This window comes from Phalacrocorax carbo, chromosome 1 (assembly GCF_963921805.1).
Source record: "Phalacrocorax carbo chromosome 1, bPhaCar2.1, whole genome shotgun sequence".
Lineage (NCBI taxonomy): Eukaryota > Metazoa > Chordata > Aves > Suliformes > Phalacrocoracidae > Phalacrocorax > Phalacrocorax carbo.
Genome location: NC_087513.1, coordinates 202821900 through 202841537, shown reverse-complemented (window position 1 = coordinate 202841537; position 19638 = coordinate 202821900). Strand labels below are relative to the sequence as shown.

The following is a 19638-nucleotide window of genomic DNA, read 5'->3' as shown; positions in this document are numbered from 1 at the left end:
CTGTTTGCAATTCTGCCCTTGAATAAAGAAGTTTCATGAGACTTGGAAGAGAATTTTAGGAGTATAAACCTGTTTGGGACTCTGGAGCAATTTTAGTAAGTTAAGATGAAATGATCTGTGTTTGGCTCAGGGTCATTAAATAATTCCCTGTACTTATTGCCAAGCAAGGACTATTTCATATGCTGTTTTCCTGGCTAAATTCCAACCTGGCTAATTCATGTGCCCACCTAAATTCTTCCTGTGTGTTTGATTAGAGGAGATGGTAGTCTTCACTTGCCTCTTTAAAATGCTTGTGCCACATCTGGCTTGTGCAGCCTGCCTTCCACAGGTGCCTGTTTCATGGGTGGGTAGGCGATAACTCCTATTATGTAAAATACTTCAGCTCTCTCAGGATGAAAGGTGCTAAATGTATGCAAGTCATTTATTATTTCACTCAGAGCCTGCCAGTTCTGCCTGAGCTGGAGACATGCACAACCTGTTCCGACTTTTCCAAAACAGGTTTTAATGTGCACTAAACCCATTTGCCGGCACCGCTGCGCTGCCTTTTGTTTCTAAATTTACCCTGTTGCACAGCTGATTAGGGAGACAGGAAGCAATGTATCTTGAAGTTTTCAGGACACAGCCCCTCCCTGAAGATGTACTTTAGTGAACTAAATGTACAGCAAACAACATGCAAGAGAGGTGGAGTTTCAAGCCCGGGCATGCCAATTTAGGTGATACCATCAAAGCGTTTGTCACTTCCTTCAGAAGTTCACTAGCATTGTTCTTTTCACCTCAAATGTTTTTATTTTAAAATACAGACAAGATAGTATTGCTGCTTCTCTCTGCCCCACGTTGAAGGGATGGGACTTTGGGGACTTTGAGATCAGCAGTGTCTGCACTGGAGTAGGTGAAGCAGTATTTTGGTGAGCTTAAATGAGCTTTGGAGCTAGGAGTGGGTTTTGTTTGTCTCCCTTATCATTTTGGCAAATGCCTGAAGAAGTATTGTCTCTCCCTCTTCTATTTTTGGATAGAGGGATGGGAACACTTTGTTCCCTTCAAGTAGTATTTGGTCCAGTTAGCAGAGAAGTCCTTAGCACATGTGTGCTTTGGTCTTGCACAGAAGACAACACACCATCTTTCCGAGGTTATTAACTATATGGTACCCAGCCTGCACCTGATGCCAGCAATAAAGATGCCTGATCTACGAAATTCACCAATTCTCTTGATTCCTTGATATGAAAAATATGAGATTAAAAATATAGTAATTTTATACAAGCAAGCTTTTCTAGTTTGCTTTGCATGGAAAGGCAAACAGTGAAACCAGGAATTTGATACTTCTGACTAGTGAAGTAGTCACTTGGGACTGGATGGGTAGGGGTATCACAGAGGATCACAAGCCAAACCGTGAACTGTAATAGAGCACAGACTTCTGGCAAACCTCTTCCCTTCACATACCTCACCTGTGAAATGGGTATAGTTAATTTGCCACTATGAAGATAACTTGCTTTATCAAGTAATTTCAAAGGTTTTTCTTTTTCCCTTGCTAGCAAGTAAATCTTGAAAGGCATTCACACAAAAAAAGTAAGGTTAAGAACTACCAAATATTTCCTGAAAGTGCGAAAACCTTGCCCAGAAAGGTTTCCTTGGGAGCCAAAGTGCACGTGGCTGCTGTTCTCCAGAGGTATGTCGAGTGCCTTCTCTTGGAGCCTTGCTCACCAACAGCGTCACTTTGTAAGCTTGGAAACGCTTGCATCTGCCACAAAACTCTGGCATGCTAGAAAACTGCCATGGCAAGCCTGGCATCCCTCGTTTTGTACCAATGGGTACCTTGACTCTGTGGCATGTTAGATACTGCAGAGCTTTTTCTATGAAAAGCTGGAGCAAAATGCTACTAAGTCAAATCACAGGTGTAGAGACGAATTATCACAGCTAGTACAGTCCCTGGAAAATTCTCCCTGGAATGTTCTTCAACTGTGTTTGCTGTTTAGTGTAAACTTGTTAGTGCTGCTTTCTGTCTAGCAAGATAGGGGAAACAGAAATCTGTAGTCAGGCTCAGTACCAAAAAAAAATGGTTGCGACGGTGTAAGTAAGCACGCGGTCTTGGCCAGTGCAATTACATCAATGGGACCATAGTCATTCATCTGTTATTTCCCATGAATTTTACCAGTCCTGTAAAGCTACCTTAAAATGGTTTTGCTGAAAAGTAAGTTGCTTTATTTATACATTCAGTAGGTGTGTGAAGTCTCTACCTCATTTACTAAAAAAATCTTTACATTACCTTTGCAGTGGTAACACAATTCTTTAGTGGAGGGTGTGACAGCCTGGTGTCAGAAATATATATAAACCCCATTCCCAGAATTTAGTGCAATTGTCAGAGCATGACCATAGCTAAAACTTAAGGAATACTGAATTAAGTGCATCCTTCTGGAAATTGGATAGGTAAAACCAAACACTAAGCCAGCTAATCCAGCATCCTTTTGGATAGCTGTTGCTATGCCATAAATGGCAACTTAATAATGCAATTGTTGTTTTAGGTCCTATTTTATTTTTCTGTCTGTGGGGAAAATAATTTTACCTTGAAGCACAGCTGAGGGAGCGTAGGAGGTGCATCCTCTAAAAATGTTTTCTCCATGTAGCTGGATTTTTTACCCTGATTTATAGTAGTAATTAATTTACATCTATTACTTCCAAATTGCTCCTTGTTTTTAGATTTAAATAATATAAGAGAATAGCTGAAGTTGAAAGCAGCAGAGCCCCCTCTCAGCAGACCTCGAGCTGTCCCCCTGCCAGTGCAGGCCACGGGTTTTAGCGTGGCTGAGTGAATCACCCTGATCCGAAACACAAATTATACTTGTCTGCTACAATTTTAAATAAGCTTGGAACTCTGCACAACATAATTAAAAGCCATGACAGGGAACTCTAAATGTTGCTCCCAGCCTAAAGTAAATCACAGCTCTGCGTGCAAGACCTCCAACAAACTGAATCCAGTTTTGCTTGATGAATACTTCCATGTTTTAACCTTCCCATTGCAGTGTGAATTCCACCTTTGCATTAAAAGATCAGGGAGGAACTGAAAAGTAATCTGAATGCTACAATGTCAGCTTGCTTTGAACCATCCATGTTCTTGACAGGGTGCCAGATACTCCAACAGCCCTCTGTGCATTGTACTCCTCTCAGCAAGGGAATTTTTTTTTTAAGATATCCATATAGCTTTAGGAAGAACTGAAAAGAACAGTGCACCGAGAGATTTGGCTTGATGGGTTTGGAGAAGCCACCAACTGACTCCCGCTGATGAGATAGTCCTTATGACACTAGTGCTCTTGAAATGGCTCTGAGAGCGGTTGCTCTCCAGCTGAAGCTGACTTTCATTCTTCTGTGGCATTTGTGAGAACAGCAGCTTTTAAGGTCATGGCTGTCTGGGGGAGAGGCAGGAGGTGCTCATAAACACCAGACTCTGGGTGAATTTTGCTGTGGATGACTGGAGGTAATCTCAGTTACTCACTGATGGACAGAAGAAGCTAGGAATCCATCTCTTCTTATTAGTCACAATAAATGCAACAATCTACAAATTGTAACCGATTTTTCTCGAGCTTTTTGGCCCTTTCTGCTTTTTCTTCTGGCCTAATTCTGGTGCTTTTTCCAAACCAGAGGGATCTGAAATGGATGCAGACAGTCCTATCCTAAACAGTAGTCTTTTCCCCTTCTTTCCCCAAACAGAATGCCCCCCTCAACCCACCTTTATGGAAAATTATGAGACAAATAAAAGCTGTGTCCCAGGAAAGTAAAAAATCATAAAATCATAGAATGGTTTGGGTTGGAAGGAACCTTTAAAGGTCATCTAGTCCAACCCCCCTGCAGTGAGCAGGGACATCTTCTACTAGATCAGGTTGCTCAGAGCCCCGTCCAACCTGTCCTTGAATGTCTCTAGGGATGGGGCCTCCACTACCTCTCTAGGCAACCCCTTCCAGCGCTTCACCACCCTCACTGTAAAAAACTTCTTCCTTATATACAGTCTAAATCTACCTTCCTTGAGTTTAAAACCACTATGCCTTGTCCTGTCACAACAGGCCTTGCTAAAGAGGTTGCGCCCATCTTTCCTATAGTCCCCCTTCAAGTACTGAAAGGCCGCAATAAGGTCTCCCCACAGCCTTCTCTTGTCCAGGCTGAACAACCCCAACTATCTCAGGCTGTCCTTGTAGGAGAGGTGCTCCAGCCCTTGGGACATTTTTGTGGCCCTCTGGACCCTTTCCAACAGCTCCATGTCCTTTCTGCGTTGAGAGGTGGAGTTTGCATTAGCTGCTTACATAAAAAAGAAAAAGGAAATGTATCCTTCATAGGAGTGTTCGCTAATGCATCCACCTAGCTATTTTTACCTCGGGGGAAGTAAATGGGTGTATATGTCTCTTAGTTTTGTTTAAAAATTTCATTATTCAATGAAAATTCTCTTATGCAGAGCAGTGTTCGTTTTTTGAACTGATTATGCTTTAAACTGAAGAATTTCCTCAATTCTTTGCCTCCTAGAAAATAATCTAGCCATAATAGTCAATTGGGAATGTCTATTTCTAGATGCTTAATTGCTTCATAAAAGCCCAATGTTCAACACTTGTAAAGGCCAGAATCTCAAACAGAAGAAAATGTATAAATAAGGCATTCAAAGAATCCCAGCTCAGTATGAATCTGAAGAGTGTTTATGATCCTGACATAACTTTTAAAGAGTCAGAGCAGAGCAGGTTTTCTTTAGCTTAAGATTCCCTGGATCTTAATATATTTTACTTCTGTCAAATCTAACTTTAGCTTCATTATTTTTAGGTTGTGTTTGCTTTGGAATGATTCTAGCATCCTAAGCTATTTTTATTTTGTTCATGGTGCATACTTACAAATTTAATGTGGTTACTTCAGCTTTTTTTTTAATTATTAAAACTTTCATGCCATCAGTGTTGAAACAGCGAAAGGATGTGTCACTTGTAGTGATACAAAGAAAAGCATCAGCCTTCTAGGTCAATTTTTTTGATAGACTAACCAAATCCTTGGTAATTGTATTTTGTTCTGCAGTAGTAAATAAAGAAGAAATCTCTCTTGGAAACTGGATCTTCAGCTGCTGCATCCCCAGAATTGCGCTCAGTTTCCTCCTTCCTTCCCCCCGTTCACGTGTATATGAAGAAAAAGGAGGGAATGAACTGCTGGAGAGCCCTAGGAGATCTGGTCTCCTCCGAGCTCCCAGACAAACCACCGCCTGCCCATATACAAATGGAACAAAAAGGCTTTGAAAGCACCTTGGAAGGTGGGCAATGTGCATTAAGGAGTAATATTCCTTAGTATTCCTGCATTACAATGAGTCAATGCTGAGATGCCACAAAGAGCTGCACGCTGAGGGGAACTGACAGAGCCCTTACTTTCAGGTGATGCTCTTGCACAGGGACCTTCAGGCTCCTGGCTATGTGACATATTTGTTGCAGCTCTTGTTGGGCACCATGCCACCTACTAAACCACCAGACTGAAAGGGAAAGGCTCAAGAGATTATAAGATCCTCTGTCAGCCTCCAGAGAGGTTGTTGCTGAACGTGACTCAGTGCACCTCAATGGCATCATCTCTCTATGGAAATTATCAGGAGACCCAGAAAAGTTTCAATTGTTTTTGATATCTTTGCAAAAACCATCGCCCCAATCATCACAAGAGGTGCAACAGCTCCATTTTAAACGAAACAAGATTTTCAGTCTGACAAATCTTACTGACTGAAACTCTGGCACTCTGACAGCACTTGGGACTTGAATGGAACTGAAAAAGAAATACATTCAGTACCGTGTAGGCAATGAAAGACTTACCTCAGGATTATTTGGTTTATAATTTGTCCCACACAAAGAGCTATGTTAAGATTGCCAAGTTAGCAGTCATGGGAATGACAGATTGAAGGCTGCCAGGCAATCCTACCCTGCCTTCTCATATACACTATGCTTATTCATTGTAATATAGTCTTCAAATAAATATGCCTACAAATCATCTTCCTACAGAAGCACATAATGAAAATATTCAGTGAATGAGAAACCAACCTATACTATGTAAAAGGAGCTTGGAACCAAGATTAACTTTTGAAAGATGACGTTGCTGCAGATTTTCTTGTTTCAATGCACAATAAAAAATAATTTTCATTTTTTCTATTGTAAAACTTTGAAAACAACTGTTCAAGATCAACTGAAAAAACCCTCTTTGATATATTTATCTTTATCTTTGCACACTGTGTTTTTGTTTCTGATTTTTTTTTCATATTTAAACACAAATTTTTTTTTCCCTAGGAACATCACCACCTCCTGGAGCAAAGCTCTGCCAAGGCAGGTACCCCGTTCCCAGCCGTGGCCAGCAGCAGAGAGGCTGTAAGCACAGGAAGACGCATGTGCATATATATCTGTTTGAAGTCCAGAAGTATTATCACAGGCTGCGCTCTGTAAGTATGGTGTAGAAGCCCTGAATGCTGTCCCGACACGTGGTAAGCATTTCAGTATTCACTATACCACATGGCAGAGTTACACAGTTCTTTGCCTAATTAACTGTTGTGCAAATAAATAGCCATTGCATCTTACTTGTCTTGAACCTGGGCCCTGCTAATTTCATTTGATGTTGTCTGGTTTTTGTATCAGAAGAGAGGGTGAGGAGTAGCTGCCTGTTCACTTTCTTCCTGTTTATATTTCACCTTTTTCTCCTTAGCCATCTCTATTTTTCAGATGAAAAACTGTAGCTTGTTCAAGTACTCTCTGGGTGAAACTGGTCCCAAAGCTCTGTGCCCTTGTAGACCTTCTTGGAGCCTTTCCATTTCTACATTATCATTTTCAATGGAGAAAGCTGCCCAGAGATTTCCAGACAAGAGCATACCCTGGACTTCTTCAGGGCGTAATGTCATCTCCTCTGCTCTCTAGTCTCTATAGCTTTCAACCCATTCTGGTCAAGCCGATCCAACTGAAACATACTGACCTTAACAAAAGATATAACTGAAACTTATTGCCTAGCTGAGAACAGCCCTTTCCAGGAAGAAGGATGGAAATGGTCGAAAAGCATTTCTGGAACCTTCTCTTATTCCTGCTTTTCAATAACACTTAACGCTAGGGTGTTTCTGTGCCCAACTCTGTTAGGAATTTTTTTCTACAACATGGTTTGAGATCCAAGCTCTTACCACTAGGTGGTGTGGTGTGGTGTGGTGTGGTGTGGTGTGGCGTGGCGTGGCGTGGCGTGGCGTGGTATGGTATGGTATGGTATGGTATGGTATGGTACGGTATGGTAGTGTGTAGATGGCATTGGTCAGCCAAGGGTGCCGCTGCTGAGCCACCCCTCACTGGGCGAGCTCATGAAGCAGAACACCTCCCTGGAAACTTGAAATGCCATTTATAAGGAAAACAAAGATCACCGCTGAGCAGGAATTAAGAAATAAAAATAAATATGCAATGTTTGGGGTGCAATCATCTCAACAAATTTTGTTAGTCAGCAAGGGACAATCCTTGTCTCCCCTTACAGGGATTAGAGAGATAACGGTGCTTTTGGGGCAGCCAAAGTAAATTAACTGAGTTAGATTAATGGTGCCCTAAAAGTGTCCAATTATCTCCATTCACTGTAAAGGAAACTGATGCTCACTTGATTGGATGCAGGTGTCTAAGGTCAGCTGGGAGGAACCCCAACCCTCGGGACCAAGTTGACTGCACCTAGAAAAGGCAAGAAAGCATTGTGTTGTTTTGCTGGTGAGGTCTCCATGTGCAGCGCCTCTCGCATGGAGAGGAGGAGGCAGCTGGAGGAGGTGTTCAGGACGACACTGGGAATTAGACCTTGGAGACTTGGGCAGCACAAGGGATGAGGTAGTTGTAGGAATAGTCATTTGGGATCATACGGATAAATCTGAAGGTGAGCAGGGTCCTGATGATGGGGTGAGTGGGGTGTGAGGGTACAGAATAACAGGATTTAATGCAAGAGCTAGAAGGGCTCCAGGGTGCTGTGCTGTTGAGTTACTGGGAGGATGCTGGGATATTCAGATGATACTGGGGCTAAGAGGCCTGACGGATGCAGTCACTGGGGACAACGGTATTGGGAAGATGCTGAGGTGCAGAACAAGGACTTGCCGGCGTGACTGGGGCAGAGGTTTAGTTTTATGTGGACTGAAAATATTGGGGTAGGGAGCTGTTGGTGGTGTGAGGGGGAGACTGGCTGTTGCCTTGGTTGGGGAAGAAAGAGATCATGAGAACATACGAGTAAGGATATGGCTAATGGCCATTGCTTCTCACCTTTCTTCAAGTTCTTCCTCCGTAACTGCTCTGTGTTATCCTTTAGGACTGCAGCAACACATGGTATTGGGGCCTTTATCATCTCTGTGCAGCCCAGTCTGGTGACAGGTGCTCCTTCTTCACCCCCAAGCAGCAAGGAAAGGAGTGCAGACAGCTAGTCTGGCTGTGCACAACGTCTCACTTCTCATCTCCCCTGCAGCATTAGAGGACAGCGTGCATGACAGATAGCAAAGTCTGCCCTGATCCCAAGCTGAAGTGCTCCACCAAGGAGAAGCACTACTGCATCTCCCTGGTGGAGAATTAAAGCTTTAGACCTGACACAGGAAGAGGAGTAACAGGTTTTTAGCCAGTTCAGGAAGCCCCTGCAAGCAGGAAGAACAGCACATGCCAGTTGACTTCCAGATTTCTGCGGGTAAAAGAGGAAGAGGGTGACCTCAGCTCTGATCTGGCCTCTGGAAAGGACAGGGTAGCTATCACCAAGATGTTTTTCTTCCCTCTCACTTCCGTTCTTCTTCCTCCTTTTCCTGACTACCCTGCTCCTCTTGTCCTGCCAGTCGCCCTGCTTCAGGTCCTGGGCTCTTTGCTAGGCTGGGATGCTAGTATTTACCTTTCCAGTTCCTTATGTCATCACCATTTTATTCTCACTGGTTTGCAGTCAAGTGCCTTGTTAGCTTGCTAACTCAGCCCACTTCCCGGCTCCCACCCACCTTCAACCTCGGGGCTCCCCAGCACAGCTGCAGCCCGGGCGCCCAGAGGCAGGCGGCTGCCCCTGCTCGGGGCGGTGGCAGCACTGGGTGCAGGCAGCATCCAGCTCTGCTGCCTGCCAGGGACAGCCCTGCCAGGGCCTGGAAGCTGGCAGGGAGCACAGCATGCCCTGTGCTGACACAACCCTCTGCAAATTCATCTGCCAAGCTGACAAGTCTCTGCTAAAGTACGTGAGCTGAGACTTCTTAAAAACACATTTATAACTTGGCTACGTCTTCTGGCATCAGGATGACCTCCCCGCCTTTTGCCAAATTTCAAGCTCTTGCTCAAATGAATGGTTGCCTAATCTTGCCCTGAAAACCACAGAACCATTTTTACTGAAACTGCCCTCCCCTCTCCTCCTCCTAAAAGAAAATGGAGGGGGAGAGAATCAGCCCGAGGCCAAGCCTTGGCAGAAGACATTTCAGCCTGGATTAGTAACATCTAACAAACTTACCAGCAAATGAAAGCAGATCTCATAATGAGAACTGTCAGGCAGTGGTAATTACAAGCAGTGCTACCAACTCTATCTGCAATGTGCATCACCCAGAAAAGGAGGGAAGTGCATAAATGGTAAAGATAATTTTACATAACCTGAAGAATTGGATGCATGCCTCGGAGTGTCTGTTTCTCATCCTATTTAATCTATCGTTAGCTTCCCTGTGTTGCTTCTTGCAGTCATGCTCTTCTCCTCTGCAGTTCCTGCCATCTGGAACAGCGTTCTTGTATTCTTCTATCAAATCTCTAATGTCAGCTTTCGGTTAAATACATATTTGGGATCCCTCGCCTTTTGCTCTTACTTTTCTCGTCATTCTAGTAATATTAATCTCTGAAATGGTTTACTCAACTCAGCTGACAATATTTGGGGTTTGTTTTAAAAAGGATTATAAAAAGGAGACAAATCTACAAATATATGTGATCCTGCATACATTAACATTTATGACACTGACTTTCACTGGACAGTTTATGTAAAGCCATTTCCTGATCATGAACCATTATTTAAATTTAAAAATGGCAAAAAAAAATCAGTGTGCAAAAGCCATGGACATCTTAGATTAGATTGGCTCCATCTTAAAAAGACACCTTTAGTAGAATCTAGTCTGTTCCCAAAGTCAGAAATATTAATAGATGCTTCATTTCTCTCACGATTTTTTAATGATTTTTTAAACTGCTGATGCTGCAAAAAATCTCCATGTGAGAAGCAAGGAAGACTTGTTAACTTACAATTTAGCAGAGGAATGAGATTCAGATAAAGCCAACTAAAAAAACTTATACTCTACAACCCCCGTCTGTGGACATTGTTTGAATCTCATTTATATAATCTACAGATACAAGCTTAAAAATAAGATAACAGATACGAGTGACATACTTAGGAGAGTATGTTGCTTACCAACCACACAGGATGAACTGTCCAAAGGTCAACTTGCTCAGCCAGCTCTTGCTTGGATTCACAGAGGGTTAAAATTCTGCTCAGTCAAATGTAGGAAGGATTTGGCGTCTCAGGCTGTAAATCCAGGAGGCAGGTTTGTTATCTAATCTGATATCTTGCATAACACAGGCTGCGGGGCTTCCCTGGATTGATGTTTACGCAATTAGACCATAATCTTCTTGAAAAAGCAATACCCAAGCACAATTTTGTGGTAGCTCTAGGTACTTCACGCACCAATCCCCCAATTATGAACCCCCAGGTTTTGCATCTGTAATGCTTCCAGGTTAAACTATGGGCGTAACTTGTGAGCACTTACAGTTACCTAAATAGTTGGCACCTTCTTAACGGTGATGAACCCCTGTGATGTGGAGTTACTCAGCTGCTTGGTAACCCCAGCAGTTTAATCATGGTCATGCTAATGGACATCTCTGTTACCCAACAGGAAAAGTTTTCCCTTGTTGGGACGAGAACTGTTCCGCCAGCTGCAGATGTTAAACGGGAACGTTTGTTTTGAAAATAACCTATTACATTTCAATAGCAGGCTTGTTTACATAATTTGCTGTTAAACTAATTTACAGTCTACTAGTTGGTGCAGTTACCTGGCTTTTCTATTAGTGAAAATCTCTTTTCCCACTAACTTGGAGCAAAAGCAGTACACTGCACTGAAGAGGGGTTTGCCTTCACACAGCTGTTGAATCCTGCTCCGGAGACGTTTGCAGATGTCGTCGGAGAGGTGGCTGAGAACAATCAGAATTGCAGGAAATTCACATTTTTCTTTATTTATAGTTTTTATGATTCAAAACTCTCTTTACATGCTTTACCTTTCTGGTTTCTTCATTCACTGTCTTCTGGAGAAGGCATGTGTAATCGGGTGGCCTGGTAGGCGGTACCGTGGATTAGAGGGATGCAGTGTGGTGGGATGATGTGATGCGTGTGGGGAGCTGCCAGTTGGGTCTCACCCTGTTTCCTTTCCATGTCTGTTTTCTGTTACCCAGTTTTTGGATGGTGCTTGTGAGAAACAAGCTCAGAAGGAGAAATGGTTAATTGCTCGTTGGTGCCTCCTGGGGAGGATCAGAGCCCAGAGAGGGTCAGGAGGGGACAGGGTGACAAGCCAGTCCGCTGAGGCAGGGAAGGGGCAGGGAGATGGTGGGTGCTGCTGAGCCAGCTGGGTTTATCTCTCTAAGCTGTATTTCCATCGAAGTTCAGCTGGAAAATAAAACACATTGCTACATCTCTGAAGAGCACTGCAGTAGGTAAGTCAGCCTGAGGCCTTCAGCCAGTCATGTGGTAAGAGCAGTAAGAGACCCGAGCAATATACTGTATCTGCACATTTTAAAGCCTTTGTACTCCTATGAAAATCATAGTACAAACTCTTTCATTTCCTTAGTCATTGCCACAGCTGGGTAAGCTGGAACAATATCTTCATTGTATTCAAATGCATGCATCGTCCTAGGTTTCTGTATCCCTTTTCCCATTACTGTGAGGTACTGGGACAGCCGTGAGGCAGTACAAGCTCTCCTTTAATCAGCCTTGTTCCGATGGAGGCCTGGGAATTGCAAGGTCACAGATGCCGGCTTGTGAAACTGCTGAATGAATCAGGCAGGAGGAGGTTTGTTTACACAGAAAGTGGGTACACAAACAGCTGGGCAATGCCGAATGAGGAGAGACAAAGTGCAGACGCTCACTTCCAGCCAGAACTGAGATCAAATATACTTTCTAAACAAGCTTAGTAATAGATCTCCCAGATGCTGAGAACCAGATGTAAAAGATTATTTATGTGCTTACAAACTGAACATTGCAAAGCTGGACTTTAAGGAGCTTCCCATGTGGAAAGGAAGCAGGACCTTGCATTAGGCACCCACCTTCCCTGCATGCAATGTTTATGAGGTCTCAGATGATCTCAAAGGGATCCAAAACATGTAGAGCAAGAGCCACCTGATACTAAACTGCTTTGTGGGAAGCTACTTGGAATGAACCAGCAGGAAGTTCTAAGGACAAACATAGATTAAAATTTTGTCTTTCAGGGTTATCATTGTCTTGCTTTACTTAGGGTACCTAGCTCAGAGGCTTCCCTCAAGCCCAGCTGTCTTTGCAATTCATTTCTTTCACGGAAGAAGGGCTCAAGCTCATTTTAGAAGAGAGGTGGTCATTGACATTGACGTGATAGGGCATATTGCATGGGATCTAACATGCTTATTCCATATCCCTGCTGATTTTGAGTAGTTTCTGTGTCCGCGTGTGTTCAGGACTCCAGTCCCATGAGGTGCTGCAGTGCCCATAAGCAAGTAAGAGGTTGTGCTCTTGTGACTGCAAATTGATGCCATCAGCTGAAGGAGGTGACCCAGTCCTGGCATCTGGGCATTGCCCTGTCCCACACGACCTAAGTAGCTGGCTGCACACGTCATGTGCCCAGGACATGGAGGACCCCTTGTGAAATCCCTCTGAAGGGTGTTGTGGTTTAGCCCCAGTCAGCAACTAAATACCACACAGCCACTCGCTCACTCTGCCCACCCCTGTGGGATGGGGGAGAGAATCAGAAGGACCAAAGTAAGAAAACTCATGGGTTGAGATAAGAACAGTTTAATAATTACAATAAAACAGTAACAACAACAACAACAATAATAATAATATAATGAACAGGAAAATAACGAGAGAGAGAGAGATGAACCCTTGTGAGGAGGGAGTTTAAAAAAATAAAACCCAAAACAAAACCCAAACAACTAGTGATGCAACTGCTCACCACCCGCCAACTGATGCTGCTGGTCCTCGAGCTGTGACTGCTCCACCCCCAGCCAGCTCCACGCAATTAATACACTGGGCATGACATCACATGATATGGAATATCCCTTTGGCAAGTTTGGATCTGTTCTCTTAGCTGTGCCCCCCGCCCCCCCCCCCCCGGCTTGGCTTCCTGTGCACCCAGCAGAGCATGGGGAGCTGGAAAAGTCCTTGACTAGTACAAGCACTACCCAGCAACAAGTAAAACATCAGTGTGTTATCAACATTGTTTTCATACATAGCACTATGCCAGCTGCAGTGAAAAAAATTAACTCTATCCCAGCTAAAACCATGACAAAGGGCTAAACCAGTTCAACCAACATATCTGGGTTATAGATAACTTGGAATAATGCCACCATTTGCAGATCTTCCTATAGATGCTTGGGCTATCAAGCAGATAAGGACTTGAGAGCACTGGGCTGAAGATGTGAGTGCCTCCCCTGGTGTGGGAGAGTGGCAGGTGGATTCTCCTCCACTGGATCAGCTTAATAGCAAACACAGGGACAGCCATCAGGTACAACAGAAATAGTCTTGAGGTCAGGGAGTGGAATTCAAGCCTCCAAGATAAATGCTGGAAATATTAGACTAATAACAAGTAAAACAGTAGTCTGGCTCCTTCTTGCTTTCTTTAGACCCATGACTAGTTGTCTTTGGCTGCATTATTTTGGACTTAGGTGCTCCAATGTCTTATAAACAGCTGAGAAATCTACTGCCAGACCCAGCTCCAAGCATTCGCTCGACCTTCTGACATGCATGGGTGGGGTGGAGGAGAATTACATGACAAAGGTTAGCAACAACCAGAATTTGTAGCCTTTGAACCTCTGAAGTGGATCTTTTTTAAATCCTTCATTCAAAGCTGAGATGTCAGCTGTCTCTCAAATGCTTCTATTTTCAGCAGGCTGTATGTGATAAGCGAGCAGCAAACATGCTGTTAAATGTGGAATTTGCAGAAAGGGTGTGCCCTACACTGGTTCCAGGAGAGCTCTCTTGGCTGCAGAGGTGTGGGCAGGTGTCCTAAATGATACTCACGAGCAATATAAGTTTTAACCTTTTATAGGATGTATTTCAGAAGTGTTGCCTTTCCTTGCCTCTGACTCACACCAGCATGTAGGTTCCACCTCTCTTGGAAAGGAGCCATCTCTGCCTGCTGTCCACCAGCTTAGTGAGGGAGGACACCAAGACCCCTTGCACAGCACGGGCCATAGTGGAGGTCCTGCTGTGGACCTGCTGCAAAAGTGGCCCATGCTTTTGTTCTCTCCCTGGTTTATCTTGGTGATGGTAAATGCTTCAGTACAGAGACAGCATGTGCATTCGTGGAGTAGCACATAGGGCTCTCTAGGCTGTAGTGTAGTCCAAATAATAGATCCATAACAGATAAGTCACAGGAGACACTGCTGGCCAAAGCTTTAGGCAGAAATATGCCATTGAAGTACAGAGAATATAGGTGTGGGAGGGTGAGTGCACTTTTATCTAATTCAACACACTATCCTATCTGGTGCCAGGGGAAAGCGGTTCTTACGCAGCTACAGCTGTGACATGTTTTCACATATCTTCTGCAAACAGCATTAAAAGCTGTCCAAGCCCAGCCACCCACAAGAGTTACTGTCCAAAGCCCCACAGAACAGCTGGGGTATAAGAAACACTTTGAAATACTACATTAAGTTTTTTTTTTCCTGTGATCTGGGGAACAAGCCACTCATTTACCTAATGGGGCATTGATTTCAAGGGAGGCACAGAACTGGCAGAAAATACTGAGCAGTGTCTGAGCTATTTCTGAGGCAACTGAAATTCTGTATTACAAATTACAGATTTTGTTTTTATGTTACAGTTATATTTATTACAGATATTATGTTTCTATTTACAGATCTAATTTTTCTGAGGTGACTTTCCAGACTCTGGGACCATGTGCAGTGCGACAAAAAAGCCTGATTTGCTGACGAGGTATATGAAAGCTGCCCGAGGTACTTGTCAATAAGAAGAACATGGTGAGGGTGGAGCACTGCTCGGGGCTCCAGCCCCACGCCAGGACCATCGCTTGCCTGGGGCCTGCGCAGGACACCCACGCATCCAGTCTCAAAAATGATTTTTTTTCCATATTTGTCCACTCGGTGGTGCTACAACAACACCAGCCCTTTTTTGGCATTTTCTCACTGCCGTGTGTCAGGCGGCGGGTGTCTGGGTGCCTGCGCTATTTGGGGGATGTTCAAGTCACCACTTTAAAGAACCACCTCTGTAAATCCAATAACCAGGAAACCTAATTAGCTCCTGGGTCACTGCAGTGTACCCTGGCTTTTCATTTCCAATGGAATAGAGATAAGCAACACAAAAGACTCATCATGCCTAACTGACATTAAAATTTAAAATGTTAATAAAAATAAAAAAAATAAAAATTGAAATTAACATAAAGAAATAGGAAGAGATTAGCAAACCCATGATCTTTTTCTGCAGTATTGATTATAATTTAATTAATTCAGGATTCTGCGTTGTTTTTAGACAAGTGAATGAGGTAACATCATTACCAAAACTACTTTTGTTTTCAGAAAAAGCTGACCAAGAAGAATTGATGCTGCTAGGCAAAGCGTGTGGAAAAAATAATTTTTTCTGTTAATCAACTGATACAAAAAAGATGGATGAAAAAAACAAAGTTTAATCTGCGACACACAACTCTCTTCATGTTCAATTACTTTTAAACTAGTGTGTATCACTAGTTTAAAAGAGATGCCCTGCTGGGAAGGGCTGTGTGTTTGGCATGCTATGAAAGTACCTCTGATGCCAGATTAGCTGACTGTTAGGAGGTCTCTCCCCTTCTCCAGGCAGAGTAACTGGCCACGGGTCAGCTCGGAGAAGGGATGCGCAATGCAGCAATGCCAACCTCACTGAACACATCTTCAGAGCAACGGGTTGAGCTTTTCATTTTACCTGAACGCCAGTGCTGTGTCCAGGCTTCTTGGTCAGGACTCAGACTCTCAGAGTTGAATTCAGCCTGCCCAAAATCTGAATTGACTGTGTTACTGCTGGGTATTTACAGGCAGGTGAGATGAACCTGAGCCTCAGCATCCAGCACAGAACCCGTGTGGAGCTATGCACAGTGAGAAGGATCAGGATTTGAGCATCCAGAAATGTTTCCTAACCCTAATTCTCAGAGTCAACATGCACAAAATGTCAGGTGGCTCAGTATGCCTGAAGGGGAGGATTCTCTGAAGTTAAAATTGGTGAAAAAAAACTATATAGCATGTGATGTGATTAATTCTTGCAATGTAACTCTGTGCAGACAGCTGCAATAGTATTTCTGAACTCTGCTTTTATGAAAAAACTCCAGGCATCTCCAGCACTCACTGGCACACAAGCAGTGAAATCCTTCCAGACAAGGATTTAACAAGTACTTTGTTCTCCCTCTTCCTACCAGTTTATAGCTTATTAGCATCCTCTGACCAGAAGCAGTGTTGGGAATTAATAGCCTAATTTATAGTTTACAACCTGCTGATGCACATAGGCCTCTTAACTGCTTAAATTCTGTGTGAAGAGCCCAAGAACCAGCTCATGCTCCAGGAGTGTGGCCATGTGCCAGGGACATGACCAGGTTGTCCTCTGCACCAGGTACCACGCCAGATGCGTGTGGGTGATGGTGAGTCAGACAGTGCCTGTGCTCTGTCACGGCTGGGCCTCTTCCAGCTCACAGGCTGCCCAGGAAAAATGGATTTACCTGAATCCTGGCTTCTCTAACACTGCGAGTCCACAAGACCCTGTAACTTTACCTCTTTCAGGGACAGAGATGGCTGTTTGTGGCTCCCTTGTGGGGCACAGATGGGGGACACATAGCCTTGTGGGCTCCACAGCGGGTGGGTGCAGGAGGTGATCCAGTGAGGGCTTCAGGGGTAAGGGGAACACCAAGGGGAAGGCAAAAGAGACAGTGCCTGGCTGTGTCATTGTGCTCTCTTTGCAGCAGCTTTCCATAGAGGTGTGTGCTCTGTACTTGTGAAGACTGTAGCTACCCCAAGGAACCCCAGGGACGGACCTTCCCTGCCGAATACACTTCTGCTGGAAAAGCAGATGTTCACCACAGAAACACTCTGGCTCTGCAGCAGTGGAGTGCCTCTGCCCGCTGAGTCCTTGGCTCTACAGGCTGGGGAGATCCATCTTTAGTCCATGAACTCTCACATTCCTTCAGCCTCAAAGATGATTCCCACAAACTCTGAGGGGAATCCTGCTGCATTTCCTGCCCCCTCCCTGCAGAAAGCTCGTTCCCCAGAAAGCAACCTGAAACCTCACTGAGGAATCCACTGAAGCTTCTTTGGCAATAAAATCCTACTGTCACGCTGCGTGATAGATGATACTCTTGAAAATACAGCCCTTGGTGGGAACAGCCAGATCATTTTGATTAGCTTGACTGCTTGTCTTGTGAAATTTGGCAGTTTGTAAGTGTGTTGAAAGTTAAAAGTTTGTATGTGTCTGAACCCGCCTGTAGACTGCTCAGCTTTCCAAAATCCTGATGTGTGAAACACACTGTTGTGCTCTTCTGCAGGACCACCCTCCCAGTCAGCAGTTTATCATTATGCCCTCTGCCTGTCTGGATGCCCAAACAGCAGGCACCTAATGCATTTTACCTGTAGGACATATAGAATGAGAATGAGACAGCAGAACTGCTGCTAACGCACAAGATGCAGCTGCCTTGACCAGTGGGTACCTGGATTTTCACACTCAGAAGCGGCAGTGGCGACAGCGGTGCCCCGAGCCACAGGGAGGAGCATCCCAAGCCAAGAGAAGGTGCTTGCTGCTGAGAAGAGGCTCTCTGGGACCCGTGCATGTGGCTACCCAGCCTGGGCCTTCTAGGCTAGTGATTTATGAGCTTAGGCCTGCCAAATGGACATCTACAGAGAGTTTTTAGTGTCCTGCTACGAATATGCTCTTGTCATAGCTCATTCTGTGTAATTTTTCCAGTAAAACAATGATCCTTTCCTGATTATCTTCTTTTAAAAAACCACCCCAAAGCAGTGCATTTGAAAAAGAAAAAAAAGCTCATGGGTTCTGATCCCTGCCCCAGAGGGAACATTTCAGTTTCATTTCTTTGCAGTTCTATCAGATCCTGTCCTCGATGAAACAAAAGCGAAAATGGACAGAAACAAAGAGACAAATGTATTTGAAGGTCTGCTGTGTTTACTCATAACTTCCTGCTGTAGAATTTCTTGTACCTTATACCTCCTAGAAACAGCGGCGGAGTGCCCCAGCCAGACAACAGGTCCGGTTTGTGGGAACAACTGTCGGGTTCCTGCCTTTGATACATAAACCAGGCACTGAAAAGCATGTGGATCTGGAGAAACCATTGACTTATTTATCATTTTCCCTCATCCACTGATTTTAGTTACATTAGCCTCCTATGATGTTACAGCAACATAAGATTAAAACCAGATTTCTTTTCTGTTATCTGCCCTAATCGCCTCGGAACCGGCTTGCTAGCGACTTAACGCTCACCTCCTTAGCAGTTAACAGAGAGAAAAAGGCACTTCACGGTGGTGCATGTAATCCATTTAAATGTCTATTTCAGGATCTAATTAAAAACACATCCTAAAAGCATCTTTTTCTTTTCATCTGACTCTAAAGACTGACCAGCTCAGATATCTATATCTATCCTACAGCTCTTCTACATTTTACTAGATGATTCTCCCTTGTTAATTGTGTCATTGTAACCTTTGTCCTTCTCTTGCCTGACATTCAAATTCCGCACCCTTTTTTGGTGTTTCCTAAGAATATTGCTGGTCAGCAGCTCTTTTTGTTTCCAGAGCTGCAGTGGCATGCCTGCCTTCCATAGCCTTCTGTAGTGCCTGTCGTAGTGTTATGCTACAGAAGACAAACACGCATTGCTTTGCAGGGGCTTGTCTTTTGTTCTATTTATTGAACAGAAGAAATTGGTTTACAATGGATTTTGTAGCTTATCTTTGTCTATGTAAAAGCCATAGTCTTTCTTGCGGGGGCTGGGCAAATATACTGTAATGTGGGAGGCCTGACAACCTGCAAACAACGTAGCTGACAACTTGTCAGCTGAAGAGTACTTGTGTGTAATAACTGAAGGGACAAAACAACATTTGAAAAACAGGATATTGTATAAATGTGCTCATTTTCTGTGTGCAGAAGATTAGCATTGGCTAGAAAGGAACTGACTAGAGTGGGAAAGAGAGATTTGAAAGGCCAGGAACAAAAGAATAGCACTCACAATGTATATGTATTGCAATCTACAAAGCCCTGGCCTGTAGGTCTACATGTCTGGATGCAGGACTGAGCAGCTTCAATCAGTACATGCAACATTTCACTTCAAAACAAATTAATTTTTTAATTACTCCATAGGAGCCAGCAGAAGGGAAATCACTGTGGTAATACTGAATGTGCTAAGGTCTGAAATATGCTGCATCTTTTATAGCGATCACTGCATATTGAGAAACACAGCTTCAGAAG

General features: G+C 43.9%; 1 long non-coding RNA gene across 1 annotated transcript; it reads left to right on the top strand.

Moving 5' to 3' along the window:
* Positions 1–10407: 10407 nt before the first annotated feature.
* Positions 10408–18407, top strand: LOC135311563 (uncharacterized). Its single transcript, XR_010371218.1, has 3 exons — positions 10408–10507; positions 15056–15152; positions 16220–18407. It is a non-coding gene; the product is annotated as an uncharacterized LOC135311563 (long non-coding RNA).
* Positions 18408–19638: the final 1231 nt, after the last annotated feature.